Consider the following 16,229-nt stretch of genomic DNA (forward strand, 5'->3'; position numbering starts at 1 on the left):
GGTTATGGAAAAGCTTGGTTGTTTTTTCACTTTAAGTTAGTTGTATAATTTTATTTTTTTCATCCACTTACACTTTTAACATTTCAATAGATTGAGTGTATGATCTTACAATGCTTTGGATTTTTGTTTGCTGGAGAAAGATTTTTATTTCAACCCAAGATGGATAACTATCTGTTCACTTTTTTTTTTGTTTTTTTATTTAATTCGGGCTCTTCTTACTCTTACTTCGTTGATTTAATTTATAAACAATGTATTTGCTTCTGAAATTCGATATCGAATATCTCCTAGAAATGAAGTTGATACTGGATTAGGATTGTGTTACAATGTGTCTAGTTTAGAGAATATTCAATGGCCTGCATTTCCATTTCATTTCAAGGGTGGCTCAGACATGGGGCTACCTCGTAAAAATTATTTTTCCTCTGAAACATTTGTTAGTTTTGATACATTCTCCTTGGCAATGTTGAATGGTGGCACTGTTGTTAGTGGACCTGTCGTTATCATAGGAAAATTTTAGTAGAAAAATTTCTACATGTTGTATGATAGAGAAGAATCATTTAGGCTTCACTCAGCAATCCTTCATATCATTAGGTTGAGTCATTGATGGGGCGCTCCACTTATTTTCCATAGTGTATGATTTCCTTTTGATCCATGTGTTTCTCAATCTCTCTTGAACTGTTCAACTAAGCATACTGTATGCACTTTACAAACTAAATAAATATTACTACTCGATTTGGATTTGTATGGACATTATGCGAAGAATTTGTGTTATATATAGAATTAGAATTCGTCGAGTATTTGTGTTATATATAGATTTATAATTTGATATGTGTGTGTTAGAGCTAGATTTTGTGTCGGAAGCGAAAATGATATATCCAATTGCCTTTCTGTTTTCTAGGAGATTTTTTATTCTCCACAACTCTCACTCTCAACTCAGCTCCTTATAAGAGTTGTATATCACACAAGTATTTGATCTGCACGAAATCAAGGGATTTCGTTAGATATTTGAATTCTCTTTATAGGTTTATATTCTCTGAAAATGTATGGGGTTACACCTTTTCAATTAGTAAGTTATATAATCTAATTAGTATGGTTATAGAATCTTAAGAAGTGTTAAGGATAAATTAAGTTTTTCACAATTTTGTATCGGGTAAATTGTATTTTAGTCGAAGAAGTGTTCTTATTTTGAAAAATTTGAGTAATAAATAAATCACAGTAGTAAATAATATATATTTATATATTATTAAGTAATTTGAAAAACTCATATTAAAATTAGTATAGATTATTTTTTTATGAGTTCAAGCATTTAGAGGGAATTCTTTTTTTAGTGTAAAATTTGAGGAAATGTGTGTAATTCAAGATATTTGATTCCTCTCATCACTTGATACATCTTTAGTTAAGATTGATCTATGATGGTTCTTAATAATGTTACTTATATTATATAAATTTCATATCTATATATAAAAGTATCTTATTTTCAATTTTATTAGATCTTAATTTAATTTCCATGGAATATCACTATGGAATATTTATTTGATATCATCGTGAATTAAGTAAGAATGACACCAGGAAGACACAACGATTGGACAATGAACATGTGGGCTTGCGTTTCTAAGGTTTTCTACCTTCTTATGAAAGCTCATAAGGTAGATTTGGTTTTGTTTTGTTTGGATTACACATAGTGGAATCTTCGAGGTCAATAAGGTATGTGAAGTTCAGAAACTTGTGACCTAGGATACAAATTATAACAAATTCTTGTTGATGTGTAACTTTTTGGAAGAAAATGAATTCTTAAAGATCAATAAATTCTTGGACTCCAACAAATTTGAGTATATAAAAGATTTACCCAAGCTTAAATTTGTTTTCTATGTATTGTTTGTTTCATTGCAAGTTAATAGCTTAATGATAATAGAAATGCTTAAATTACATTTCAATATGTTCTTAGTTTCATTTCAAGTTAATAGTTTAATGACATTAGTAATGTTGATGGGTAATATTAATAGAACCATGAATTTTTATTTATGTAGATATATTAATAATTTACATATACTTTAATAATGATATGTATTAAACTAATGAGGTAGACGAGCTAATAAATTTGTACATTTATCTTAATATGATACATTTATAATGAGATAGATTAAAATTATAGTCATAGAATTAGTGAAAGTTGCGTTGATATTTTGATACCTAGTAGAATCAATAATTGTGCCGGATGCATGTGAAAGCCTAGTAAAGTTAATAGATTGAGTTATCCATAGTTTAACTTAGTAGGTTGTATTCCATATTATTGGAACTTATATACTTTGAATTATATATTGATATTTTACAAAATTCTGTATTGGAAAATTCATCATAGTAATTTCATTTATTATTTGGTTCTTGTACATAATTTTACAGTTAGAATTCATTACTTGAGTAATTAAAAATTTTCAACAAACGAGTTGTTTTTCCCTAAAACTATATATTTCAAAAATGGAAAACTTAGATAGACCAATGCAAAATTTATTCATGTCCCTATGCCATAGTAATCAATTAATTTATCCATTTCACATCTCAATTCCTCGGTTCCCACCAAAATAAGAATATAGATTCGATTTGCCTACTTGCTACTCTGTTGATCCGAATGGAAAATGGCATCAACCCATGGTATACATCCACCCATGGAATTTATCCTGGTATTGTAAGTGGTATCCACCCATGGTATTTATCAACCCATCGTATTCATTCACCCATGGTATTTTCCCATGGTATCATGGAATCCACCCATAGTATGCATTCACCCATGGAATTGACCCGTGGCATTGTGACATCCACCTATGGTATTCATTCACCCATGGAATTGACCCGTGGTATCGTGACATCCACCCATGGTATTGTAACTAAGAAATAATATAAGTAACAAGTTGCATTTTTTAAGAGGACAATTTGTCCACCACAATGTAGCTCTTACATTTATTCTCTATTTTAATAAAAAAAAAAATTGTGGTTTTGTTTATTGGGAATTCTCCTCTTTTTTTTTTTTTTTTGGATTTTCAATTTTTCAGATCTTGGGGTGCTTCTACCCCAAAATCCATTTCAATCTTTTAGATCTTCAGGGTTCCCCCCCCAAGATCTGCATTAGTGGTATCAGAGGAGGGTATGATTTTGTGGGAATGAGAGTTTAATGCATATTTTAGTTTCAAATTTTTGCAGCAATATTCAACAAATTTCAGGCACGTGCTACGACCTCCACATATCACTTTCTTGGGCCAAGCAGGAAGAATTTTTCTTTTCATTTTTATGCAGGATTTTTTCCTTTTGGGTGGCACGTTTACAGATCAGATTTGAAACATTTGGTGCAATATTGACAAAAACAAATAACCGATTTGGATTCCTTGCAAGAAAATACCAAAATTAAAAAAAAATCAGCTGAATCAGAGTCTGGATGAGGGAGATATCAGTAATTTAAAATCAGCTATGTTGTAGAAAATTTTTCTGACGACAACTGGTCGACGGCGAATCTCCTACAAATTTTTTAAGTTTTTGTACAAAATTTCAAAAAAATGATTCTAGATCTGAGCTCCTCTTGAAAAATCACCTAATTTCAAAAAAAACATGTGTTGAATTGGTGTTCAGATGTGGGAGATATTGCTGATTTAAAATTAGCTATTGTTTTAGAACTTTTATGATGATAGAATAGTTGCAGCACGAATATGAGATTTCAAAGTGTCCAGATAAGGATTTCTGGCACATGGGAAGATGAAAAATGATCCTTCTGTTTCCAAAAACAGGTTATAATAGATATTTTGATTTATATTAACAGAGTTATGTCCATTTTAATTCTGGAGCAGCACTCAGAGCAGGTTCCCTTTGGAGACATGCCCTCCCACCCTGCTTTAGTAGTCACCTCATTCACATTCATTAGTTTCATCATAGCAGCATTTGGTTTGGGTTCTTTGGAGATGTGCCCTTCCACCTCAGGCTTTGTAGGCAACTTCTACTTTATCAACAACCAGTGTCATAGTTATGGGTCAACCGCACAAAATCCTTGTCATCAAAGTCCATTTGCTAGGTCACACACTATTAGCATCATAGTTGGTCACAAGCATTACAAGGTATCTCCATCCTTGGATCTTCGTTTTTCATGGTTATGGGTCATCCACAAACCCACACTTCATCGAAGTCCATTTGCTAGGATGCACACTATTAATATCACAGTTGGTCACAAGCATTACAGGGTATCTCTATCCTCGGATCTTCGATCATCATGGTTATGGGTAATCCACAAACCCACACTTCATCGAAGTCCATTTGTTAGGTCGCACACTGTTAGTATCATATTTGGTGAAAATCATTACAGGGTATGTCTATTCTCAGATCTTCGTTCATCATGGTTATGGGTTAACCACATAAAACCATTCTCTTCAATGGTTCTTCATATTCAACAAAGACTTCACAGGAGGGAACTTCATGCAATGGGGACCACTGCTTCTTAAGGAGGGAGGAATGATACAAATGAAAAATGGTGTCAACCCATGGAATTTACCCATGGTATTGTAATTGGTATCCACCCATGGTATTTATCCACGCATGGTATTGTAAGTGACATCCACCCATGGTATTAATTCACCCATGGAATTGACCCATGGTATTGTAACTGAAAAATACTATAAGTAACAAGTCGCATTTTGTAAAAGGACAGTTTGTCTACGACGATGTAACTCTTATAGTTATTCTATATTTTAATAAAAAAAATCTTTGTGGTTTTGTTTATTGGGCATTCTCCTCTTTTTATTCTGGCATTTCAATTTTTCAAATCTTGGGGTGCCTCTCCGCCAAAATCCATTTCAATATTTAAGATCTTGGGGGTCTCCACCCAGATTCAGATCATCTGCAACACCTGTTCTTAGACTAGTGAGGTTGGAAGGTTTTGATTGTGATATGAGTTATGGTTTTTTGGCATTTTGTATTGATAAATCATGGTATTGGCCCATGGTATTGTAAAAAATCATGTTTGGAGGTTAATAATATCCATGGTAAAGTTGGGTGAATATTCATTGTTAATAATCTTGTTATATTGTAAGTTTGTTGTAAGTATTCAGTTTTTATGTGGTTATTAATGAAACTTAAACATGGTTACATAAGATATATTTTCATTTATATGATAAATGATTATTTATTTATTGCTAATATTTATATATTATATATTTTATTGTGATATGTTTATTATGATTTTTTATTAATATGAGTTGACTCAACTCTCGGATTTAACCAAGATCTTTTGCTTCAATGATGTTATTAGAATTTCATTTAAAAGAGAATAAAGGAGCATATATGCATGTTGTAAACAATTATAGGGAACATGACAAGAATCACCAACATGAAACACAAGACATTGATAATGGAGTTCATCTGGTGTGGACTACATCTCTGGGTTCAGTGTCAAGATGGTGTTGGCCACTTCATCCAATGCTGGAAATGGTGAGTATGTATATGGACTATGTTTTATGTCATACAAGGACATGTTCCCTCTACGTGAGTGGAAAATTCTCTCCACGAGACGTTCCGCTACAGGAAATATCACTCACAACATACCTCCTATCAACATGACATGAACTTACACATGGTGAAAATGAGTATCCCTTCATCATGGCATCAAAGGGATATCAACCAAAATAGCCATGGTGAGAATTACTATCCTATCATCATGGCAACAAAGGGATCTTCATCAAAACATACATAACAATCCATGATGAATACATCTCAAATGAAAGAGACACAATGATTTCACATCATACATCAAGCAGGAATTGAAACAACATAGTACATCTCACAACAAATGATCAAATAAGTACATCAACAACACTTCATATACCTCAACTCTGATGTTGGTTGAAGAATAGGATACTCAACTGCTAGATTTGAATGCACCATCAAAATCATGGCATCACATGGCATAAGATTGATTGTACACACTCTAAAATCTGAAACCATCACTCCAATATGGAAAATGGATGAAACATAGAAGGCTCAGCTCCAAAAACTGACTACACCACTGAATTTTTGTCATCGCGAAGTGTAAAATTCACTATCCATTTGTCGAATTCTGACACCAATTTTTTTTGGCATGTAGGAATCTTTTAGATTCCCTCACAATTCTCCAAAGATTCCCCCCCTCTGACTTGAATGGAGATCTGAAACTATAATCAAAAAACTGATCTCGCCATTGAGATCCTTGTGAAATTCTAAGAAAAATGAGATTAAAGTTGGCCGCATTCTGGACCTAGGAAATTTCAACCTCCAAGAAATCTGGAAGATTCCCTCAAGAATCTCGAAGAGTCTATTCTACTACGAATATGAAAATCTGCTACTCAAAAGGTGAATCCAAATTTTCCATTGCATTCCTTGCCAAAATCTGAGAAAAAACACTATAAACTTGATTACATTTTGAAAAAATGAATTTTTACCTCATAAGGAATCTTTTTAGCATCTTAAGATACTCTAGAAAGATTTTGTCTCGAAAAGCATGGCTTCATGGTTATGCATCTATGGACTATATAATTCTCCTTTCCACTCTCCATTCCCCATTCGGTGCCTTTTTTCTCCCTATGAAAATGAAAAGTCGAGTATATATATATATATTTTTTTGGCGAAGGTATCAATGAGGAGCCCTGTGGGTTATTGGTTCTATTGGCAAATGGCGTGGAGGTGGGTCGGGCTCAAACCCTGCCCACTCCAAAATATAATTTTTGTAATTTTTTTATTAACTCTTATGTGGCAGCCTGTTAAGTTTAAAATGACGTTGTTTGTTTTTGGTGTGGCGGTTGTCGTAACTATTTCAGAGGATAATGATTATGTGTCGGTGTATTGGTGTTGTGTGATACATTTGGCATAATGCCATATGGGGCTGCCTAGTAGGGGCCAACCCACTTGGGCCGGGTGCGTTCAATCCTCGCCGGCTCCATTTTGTTTCAAGTGATATCTCGATGGGGGCATAGGCCAGGTCGACCAGAGTTGGCCCGCCCACCCCTTATAGTTATGTCAATTTTATTATGATATGCAGGTTTGGCTGGCGGGGCTCATGATGTGTTAGCCCATTCAAATTTGTTTTTTAATACATGTATGTTTTGGGTTCAATGGAGGTGGCAGGGGTCATTTTCCCACCACTTATTTTAATATTTTTATTTTTTTTTATTTCTTTATATTAATAGGTCACTTTTTATTTTGTCTAATATAAGGGATATTAAAAAAATTAAAGAGGCAACAATTTTCCCACTCTCGGGAGCTAAGTTCCCATGGCAGTTGATGGTGAACTTGTAGGACACTTAAACTTGGCCCATTGAACAACCTTGGCCAAAATTTTCATTGGCTCTATCTCTCTCATGTAAGCTCAGATTTGAGTGTCATTCACACTGTTGGAATCAGGTCAACGAGAACTACGAACTAGTGTTGGTTTGGGAGCAATCTGGACACTTTTAATTTTGATCCTTTCAGAGTCCTCTAGGACTTCTGCATGTGTCTAGAGCCACTTGGATTAGTCCTCCCCACTTAGGATATTTTGGTCCTCCAAAAGCATGAAATTAATTTGCAACTTCTTTGTACCTTGTCCACACTTACAAGTATCTGATAAGTCACCCTTCTTTATCCTTCCCCTTTGTCCTTTAGAGCCATAAGAGATGAGTTGACACCTGCATCCTTTGCAAACCTATAGTACATTGTTTTATAAATTACATGCCTGGTTTACAAGACCAACTACTGACTCGAGCATCCCATACTTGCCACGAGTTTATAACACATACTCGGTGGTCAAGTTTACATCAAAATGGAAACAATACCTGAGCCATGAAAACAAGGCCAAAATATCATTGTTTCTTGAACAACTGATGGAAAAGACATCATCACTACAACACATGATTTACAAAAATAAGGCCAAACACAATTGTTTCTTTAACAAGTGATGGAAACACATCATCACTTTCACAGTTTAACATGCAACACAAAATAAAACCAGACATCATTGTTGCTCCAACAAGTGATGGAAGATACGTTATCACTTTTATAGTTTAAAATGAAACAAATGATTTTAAAAAGCATGGCCATGACAAGATAACATATCTAAAAACCATTTTTAATGTATCAATGTGAATTGGTTATCCTCCTGTGGTGGTTTTCCTTTTCAAATGATTTTTTCAAATGGTTCATGCACTGATGCTTCATCTTTAAGGTGCAACTCTTGATGAAGCCTCCAACACATGGCTCTTTGATGACCACTTCTATTGCAATGACTGCATAGGTGTTCTTCCTCCAAATATGCTTTACATTATTGGCCTGCTGCTAAGGGGGTCTTTCATGCCTCATCCTTTTTTATGTTGCCATTCTCTTCCAACACTCAACAAATGTATGGTTATGTAATCCACAAAAGGTACAAGTTTTTGGATGCCATGATTTATGTCCGTCATTAACATGATTGTAATCAAAATGAAATTTGAATATTAAGACTTTTTCTACCTTTCCTTATTTTCCCAGGAGTAATTATGGTGATGAGAGCTTGCCTCAACTCTTTCCCTGCAACAGGAACTTCCATGGGATGATGGTGATGTGTTCCCATCATTCTCCTTCCTCGATGATTTCAACGATGTCTCAGAATCATTCGAGACCTTCGAGCATTCTCCTTTGGAGTATCCTAAGCCTACCAATCGAGGTTTCTACTAAACTTCCAATGGTTGACTTATGCCTTTTCTATTAACACCAAGTCCTTCTTCTTCCTTGTACCTCATCCTCGTAAGGAGCCTCAGGTGTTTCTTTGTAATTGGTATCTCCACATTTCCAACAGATATTATACTATGTGAAGATGAAGATGAAGGGAGATTGACATCTTTTACCCCCACTGTCGATTTGGAAGGAACTGATAAGGGATTCTCATCATCTATGGTTGATGGTTCACTGGTTGTCTAGGGGCATTCCCCAATTTCCTTCCTGACATACCCAAGTCTTGCGTGACACGGTAATTCCTCTAATTTGTTGGGGTTGAAAATACCTTGGCGATTAATGCCCAAGCCTTTTCCTTCATACCCCATTCTCTTCAATATTTTGGAGTCAATTTATATGGTATGATTTTCAAAAACAACAAAATCATCATGAGGAAACATACATGAAGCTGTAGAATTACTTTTTACCTCACAAGGGTCATGTTGGGTTTTCCAAGGCCTCGTCCTTAGCTTTCAGTTGTCGTAGCGACCTATTTTTCTCCTCTTTATCTTCTCGTAGAAGCATCTTCAATTCAACATTATCTACTTGAAGACTCTGGTTGTTGTGCTTTAGTTCTTCTAGGGCCTCTTCTGCGGCTCACAGCTGGAGTTGCAATCATCTCTTTTCCTCTGTCTCTTCTTGTAGAGCTTCATACATTATGTCCATCTTTTCAGACACTCTGAGAATTGTCTCATACATCTCTTTGTTATCCCCCATTGTTCCATGTTCCTTTGTTCACATTCATAATTCACATCCATGCAAAGAGTGCTCTGATACCAAACTTGATCTAAGTTGACTCAACTCCCAGATTTAACCAAGATCTTTTGTTTCTATGATCCTATAAGAATTGCAGTTAAAAGAGCATTAAGGAGCATATATGCATGATGTAAATAAGAGGGAACATGACAAGAATCAACAAAATAAAACACAAGATGTTGATAATGGAGTTCATTCAGTGTGGACTACATCTATAGGCTCGGTGTCAAGATGGTGTTGGCAGCTTCATTCAGTGCTGGAAATGGTGAAGATGTGCATGGAATATGTTTTCTATCATACAAAGACATGTTCCCTCTACATGTGTGGCAAAGTCTCTCCACGAACTATTTAGCTACAGGAAATATCACTCACAACATACCTCTTATCAGCATCACATAAACTTACACATGGTGATAATGAGTATCCCATCATCATGGCATCAAATGGATCTCAGCCAAAACACCCATGGTGACAATGAGTATCCCACCATCATGGCAACAAAGGGATCTCCATAAAAACGTACATGACAATCCAAGATGAAAACATCTCACATGAAATGTACACAAAGATTCTGCATCATACATCAAGCAGGAATCAAAATAACATAGTACATCTCAAAACAAATGATAAAATAAGTACATGACAACAACACTTCATATACCTCAACTCTGATGTTGGATGAAGAATAGAACACTTAGCTGCTAGATCTGAATGCACCATCATAATCATGGCATCACATGGCATAAGATCGACTATCCACAGTCTGAAATCTAACACAGTCACTCCAATTTGGAAAATGGTCGAAACATAGAAGGCTCAGCTGCAAAAATGGGCCACACAATTGATTTTTTGTCACCGAGAGATGTAAAATCGACTATCCATTTGTCGTATTTTGACACCGAAAAAATCTAGCATGTAGGAATCTTTTAGATTCCCTCACGATTCTCTAAAGATTCCCTCCTTCAGGTTGACTGGAGATCTGCAACTCAAATCAGAAACTAATCTCACCATTGAGATCCTTGCAAAATTCTCAGAAGAATGAGTATAGGGTTGGCTGCATTCTGGATATGGAAAATTTCAGCCTCTAAGGAATTTGGAAGATTCCCTCAAGATTCTTGAAGATTCTCTTCTGTTTGGAATCTACAAATCCACTGCTCAAAAGGCGAATCCAATTTGACCATTGTGTTCCCTATGAAAATATGAGAAAAATGACTGTAAACTTGATTACATTTTCAAAAATGAATTTTTACCTCCTAAGGAATATTTTTCGCATCTTAAGATTCTCTATAAATATTCTATCTTGAAAAGCGTGTCGTCATGGTTCTGCATTTGTGGGCTGTGCCATGCTTCCACTGCTCATCTTTTTCTCCGTTCTGCTCTTTTTTCCCAGTTCAATGCCTTCGTTCTTCTTGTGTAAATGAAAAGTCAGGAATATATATATTTTTTTGGCGAAGGTATTAATGAGCAGTCTGTGGGCATTTGGTTTTGTTGGAGAATGGCATGGAGGTGGGTTGGATTCAAACCTCGCCGACTCCAAAATACAATGTATACAATGCTTTTATTAATCGTTATGTGTTGGTGCGTTAAGTTTAATATGGCATTGTTTGTTTTTGGCACGACGGTTGTTGTAATCGTGTAAGAGGCTAAGGGTCATGTATTGGTGTATTGTTGTTGTGTGAAATGGGTGGCGTAATGCCATATGGGGCCACCCGGTGGGTGTCGGTAGATGTGGGCCGGGCAGGTTCAATCCCCACTCAGTCCACTTTTTTTAAAATGATATGTGGATGGGGGTGTGGGTCGGGTCGATCGGAGGTGGCCCTCCTACCCCATATAATTATGCTAATTTTATTGTGATATGCGAGTTGAGTCGGCGGGGGTCACGGCCCATCAACCCATTTAAATTTTTCTTTTAATACATGTATGTTTTGGGGTCCAATGGAAGTGGCAGGTGTCATGGCCTGCCACCTATTTTAATCTTAATATATATATATGTGTGTGTGTGTGTGTGTGTGTGTGTGTGTCTCCTTTTTTATTCTCTCTAATATAAGGGATATTAGACAAATTAAAGAGGCAACAATTTTGCCCACTCTCAAGAGCTAAGTTCCCATGTTGGTCAAAGGTGAATTTGTAGGACACCTAAACCTGTCCCACTGCCCAACTTTGACTGGCTCTAACTCCCTCATAGGAGCTCGAATTTAAGAGTCATTGACACAGTTGGAATAAGGGCGACGAACACTTCGATCTAGTGCTGGTTTGGGAGCAATCTAGCAAATTTGAATTTTGACACTTTGAGAGTCCTCTGGGACTTCTGCATGTGTCTGTAGCCACCTGGATCATTTATTAGCTAAAAATTTGTTCATGATTTTAGTAATAAAAAGAAATTTACAATACAACAAATTGAATTTTATTATTTTTATTAATTTAACTTTTTAATATTAATTTAGCCAAAACTTAAATGTTTACACTCATTTATGGGCACTATAATATATTAGTTTCAACCTTTTATTATTATTTAACCGAGCTTACATCTAAATGTTTACCAAAAAACATTAGCACCACTATAACAATTAACCTACACTCAGCTATAGAACACCTCTAGGCATAAAAACAAAGCAAGTGAGCACAATGACAATGAAATTATTTATAATTGTTTTAATTAAAACTAATCAAATATATATATATATCTATATATCTATATATATCTATATATATATATATATATATATATATATAGATATAGATATATACATACATATATATATATATATATATATATATGTATATATATATATATATATATATATATATATATATATATATATATATATATATATATATATATTTATTTATTTATTTTTTTCTTTATTATAGTCAACATTGCTTTTTATTTTTATTTAGAGTATTTTTTTTAAACAGACACGTATATGCAAATAAAAATTATTAAAAGTTGTTGTAATAGTTGAAATAATATACTTAAAATTAAAATATAGTTATATATTATTATGATGACCATGATTAATGTCTAGTAACCTAAATATGGTTTATCAAGCTTTAAAATGGTAAAATACTAGTTGATTTTTTTTACTATTTTATTTCTATGTTGAGAAAGCATTAAGAGAAGCATTCAAAGGTCACCAATTGTACTTAAAAGCTCAAGAAAGTTGGTAAAGTGAGAAATATTTTGAAAATTAGATCTAATCTAAGTATAAGATAGACAATCTAAGAGGAAGAGAAAGTATTTGTCATCTTCAACCCTCTCAATGTCACAAAAGTAACAAATTGTTTAATCTAGTGGAGTTTTCAAGTTGCCTACCCCAAATTTCACTATGAACCTTATAGATTAGGGTTGATAACCTCCTTATAATATTTTAGCTTTCTTTTAATCTTTAACTCTTTTCCACCTCACAATTTCTCTTAAAATTTTGAAGTAACAATGATTTTAATATTATCCTTATTCTGTAAAATGATCTCTCCTTTAACCCACAATTTTGTAGCCAAGACTACGAATTCTTATGTCATCTTCACTTTAGCCTAAGGTGGGGGTTTTGGCTAGATTTAGAAGCAATTTTAGCAAAACTCTTTGCTATAATGTTGGTTGACTTCTTTTGTATAGATAAAATACATAGGCATAATCATGCTTTAGATGGGGGAAAGACTTGCTTTAATTAGGATGATAAGATAAGGAGCATATCCTTTCATTTTGAGATTGCAGGTTAAAAATTTATTTTCATATGTTCTATCTTCCTCAATGATTCTTTAGAAATACTATAATACCAAACCTCACATCCATGACAAAAAACAAGAATGACAGGATTCTCAAAGATGACTTTATTTTTCCTAATTTCAAATCCAAGATCTATTGATTTACAATTATTTTCAATCCCATAGTAATATTTTCATCCACCAGATATCCTTTTATCAATGCTATAATTCCAATTGAGCTTGTGATGGATATCGATTCAAAGATATTTTATGAAATAACTTCCTCTAGATATTTGTTTTCGTATATAAAAGTATCATATGTGATCTTTTTGGTATTATTTATCATGAATTTAGATTCATCAATATTAGGTCATACCTCGTCTTAGTTTTTTTTTTTTGGAGAAATATTAGTTGTTTTCCATGATCTTAATGGATTCTTTCCCAAATAACAATATCTTATTTTTTAAAGCTTGGTAAATCCTCCTTTTTCATTAATATAAAAAAAATTTACACCACATAGAACTAGCTAGGTGGCCTTAACTTTCCTAGTGGGAAACCAAGTCTGTTGCCACCTATCTGCATTATATGCCATTCGGTAGAAAAAAATCTTATCTCTCTCTATCCAAGCAATATAAGTTTCAGTTTCCTGTCCACTTCCATACACTAGAGTTCTACATAAATATATAATTGCATAGACAGATCTAAAAGCTAGCCTCATATATAGAAAAAATGATCAAAAAGTAGGCATGCTAATCATTTTGTTTAGCTGACGTTGATTCCACTAGTGCTAGATCTTTGGCATTCGTTCCAGGGAGCTCTCTCTGAAACTAGATCCATGGCAGGTGCTACTCAATTAGACCAAGGTGAAAGTCTTGTTTGTACAGTTGGAACTGCACCTGCTAAAATTACTTCTTGTGGTTTGGCATTTTCTGAACCGTGACTGCCATGCCTACTGAAATCTGCTCCATCACCTTTCCGACAGGCTCTTCATCAACCAATAAAAGTAAAGCTTCTCTTTGAGCTGGTTCATTCTCCCTCTTGTATGTGCAAGATTCGGGGCAAGGAATCTCTAGTCCCCCAACTCTGTATCCATCTCACTCTCTTGTTTAACATTTGCCTCCCATTCCTCTATCAGGTTTCGAATTTCTTCATTGCTTCCCTCCTAGTAGGAAACTATCACTTCACTATTAAATGTTCAACAAAATTCTGACCTCGTTGGCCACTTGAAGGACTATATTCTATGTCCCTTACCTTAGCCTCGGGTCTTTTCAATTCGAGCCATGGTCTCATTGAACCAGTCCTGTACAATACGACAAACTATAACTTGTTTAGTCTTGGCGTTTCCTTGTTTCGAGGTGGGTTTACCATGCGGTAGACCTATTTTACATACAAAACATTTAGTTTACCAATTAAACTTGAATGTATTACAACAAATTCCATGTACACGGGTGGTAGGGAAATGTCACTCCATCACTCCAACTTCATACCATGCCCTGACATTTATAATAGCATTCCCCTCTTGGTCACAGGTGGGTTCCGTAGAGAGGGCTTGCCCATGCCATGCAATGGAGGTTCGAAGTCCCAAAAGAAGCCCCCCCTTATCATCACTCATGCATGTGATATCTCCACAATCACAGTTAGAGAGGCCCAATTTCCTTAGAATCATCAGTGCAACCTGGCTGACTTACCATTTGTTACCCACTTGACAAGAAAAAAAGAAGCCCAACATAGGCAATCAGCCATCCCTGAGTCCCATAACACTGCCATCGCCAACCCTCCTTCCATATCCACTATCAATTCTGTTGGGTTTTGTTATATTATTTGACGGCTAGACCACCTAGTTAAACTAGGGGGTTAGAGGGGGAGCAGAGCTCCTCTTTCATTGCGTCGATTACGCAATGAGGGGTCAAAGGGGGGTTTTATTGCCCCCCTTTATGGGTTTTGGGGTAGCTCCCCCGAGAAATTTTTTTTTGGAACCCTATATTAGGTGGGAAGACCTACCTATGGTTTTGTGCATAGTTTTCACACATGGTTTTGGGCGGGATGGTTTTTGGTCCATGGTATTGGATGCTTCAACATGTATATATATATGAATTGTAACATTGAAAAGAACATAATGCAAAATCAATATGGTAGTCCTGGTTTTTGGATCCAAGGGAAAATCTTTGTGTATATGTGTTTTATGTGTTATGCTCTCCGATTTTTTATTTTCTATTTTTTAGAATTCGTATGCAGGTAATTCCCATACGAGGTCAAAACCTATCAACATATCACCTTCATGAGTGTTGGAGGATAAAACTCCACAAGGGGTATCAACTGGTAAGAAACCCTCTCTTTCACATCTGAGAGTATTTGGATGTGATGCATATGTACATGTTCCAAAGGAGAAAAGAACAAAGTTGGATAGTAAATTTGAAAAGTGCATCTTTATTACATATAAGTATGGTTTAAGGGGTTATACGCTTTGGAATCCAGTAACAAGGAAGGTTGTGTACAACCAAAATGTGGTGTTCACAGAGGTGAATGATGTTATTAAACATGAAGTCCAATCAAAGGAACCTGAGAAGATAGAGTTTCAGCTTAAGGAGGAAGAATCATACTCTACAGCAGAAGACGAATCAGAAGATAAAGAGCCACAAACTCCAATTGTGAGAAGATCAGTTCAAGAAAGAAGGTAGCCAATAAGGTATAGTCCATCTACTTTCTGTTCAATTTTTTTATTATCAATTACCGATGATGATCCCAGAACTGTGAAGGAAGCAGTAGATTCAGAGGATGAAAAACTCTAGAAAGAGGCCATGGTTGATGAAATGGCATCTTTGAAAAAAACTAAGGGTTTGGATATGGTGGAGTTGCTAGTTGGAAGGAAACCCATTGGCAGAAAATGGGTGTCCAGGAAGAAGACAAATGCAGAAGGAAAGGTGGAGAAATACAAAGCTCAGTTGGTAGAAAAAGGTTATTCCCAGGTGTTGGGAATTGATTTTGGTGATATTTTTTCTACTATTGCCAAGGTAGCTTCTATTTGATTGCTTTTATCCATTATT

This window comes from Pinus tabuliformis, chromosome X, assembly GCF_031772625.1.
Source record: "Pinus tabuliformis cultivar Carrire ecotype Pingquan chromosome X, CPIR1, whole genome shotgun sequence".
In the NCBI taxonomy this organism is placed as follows: domain Eukaryota; kingdom Viridiplantae; phylum Streptophyta; class Pinopsida; order Pinales; family Pinaceae; genus Pinus; species Pinus tabuliformis.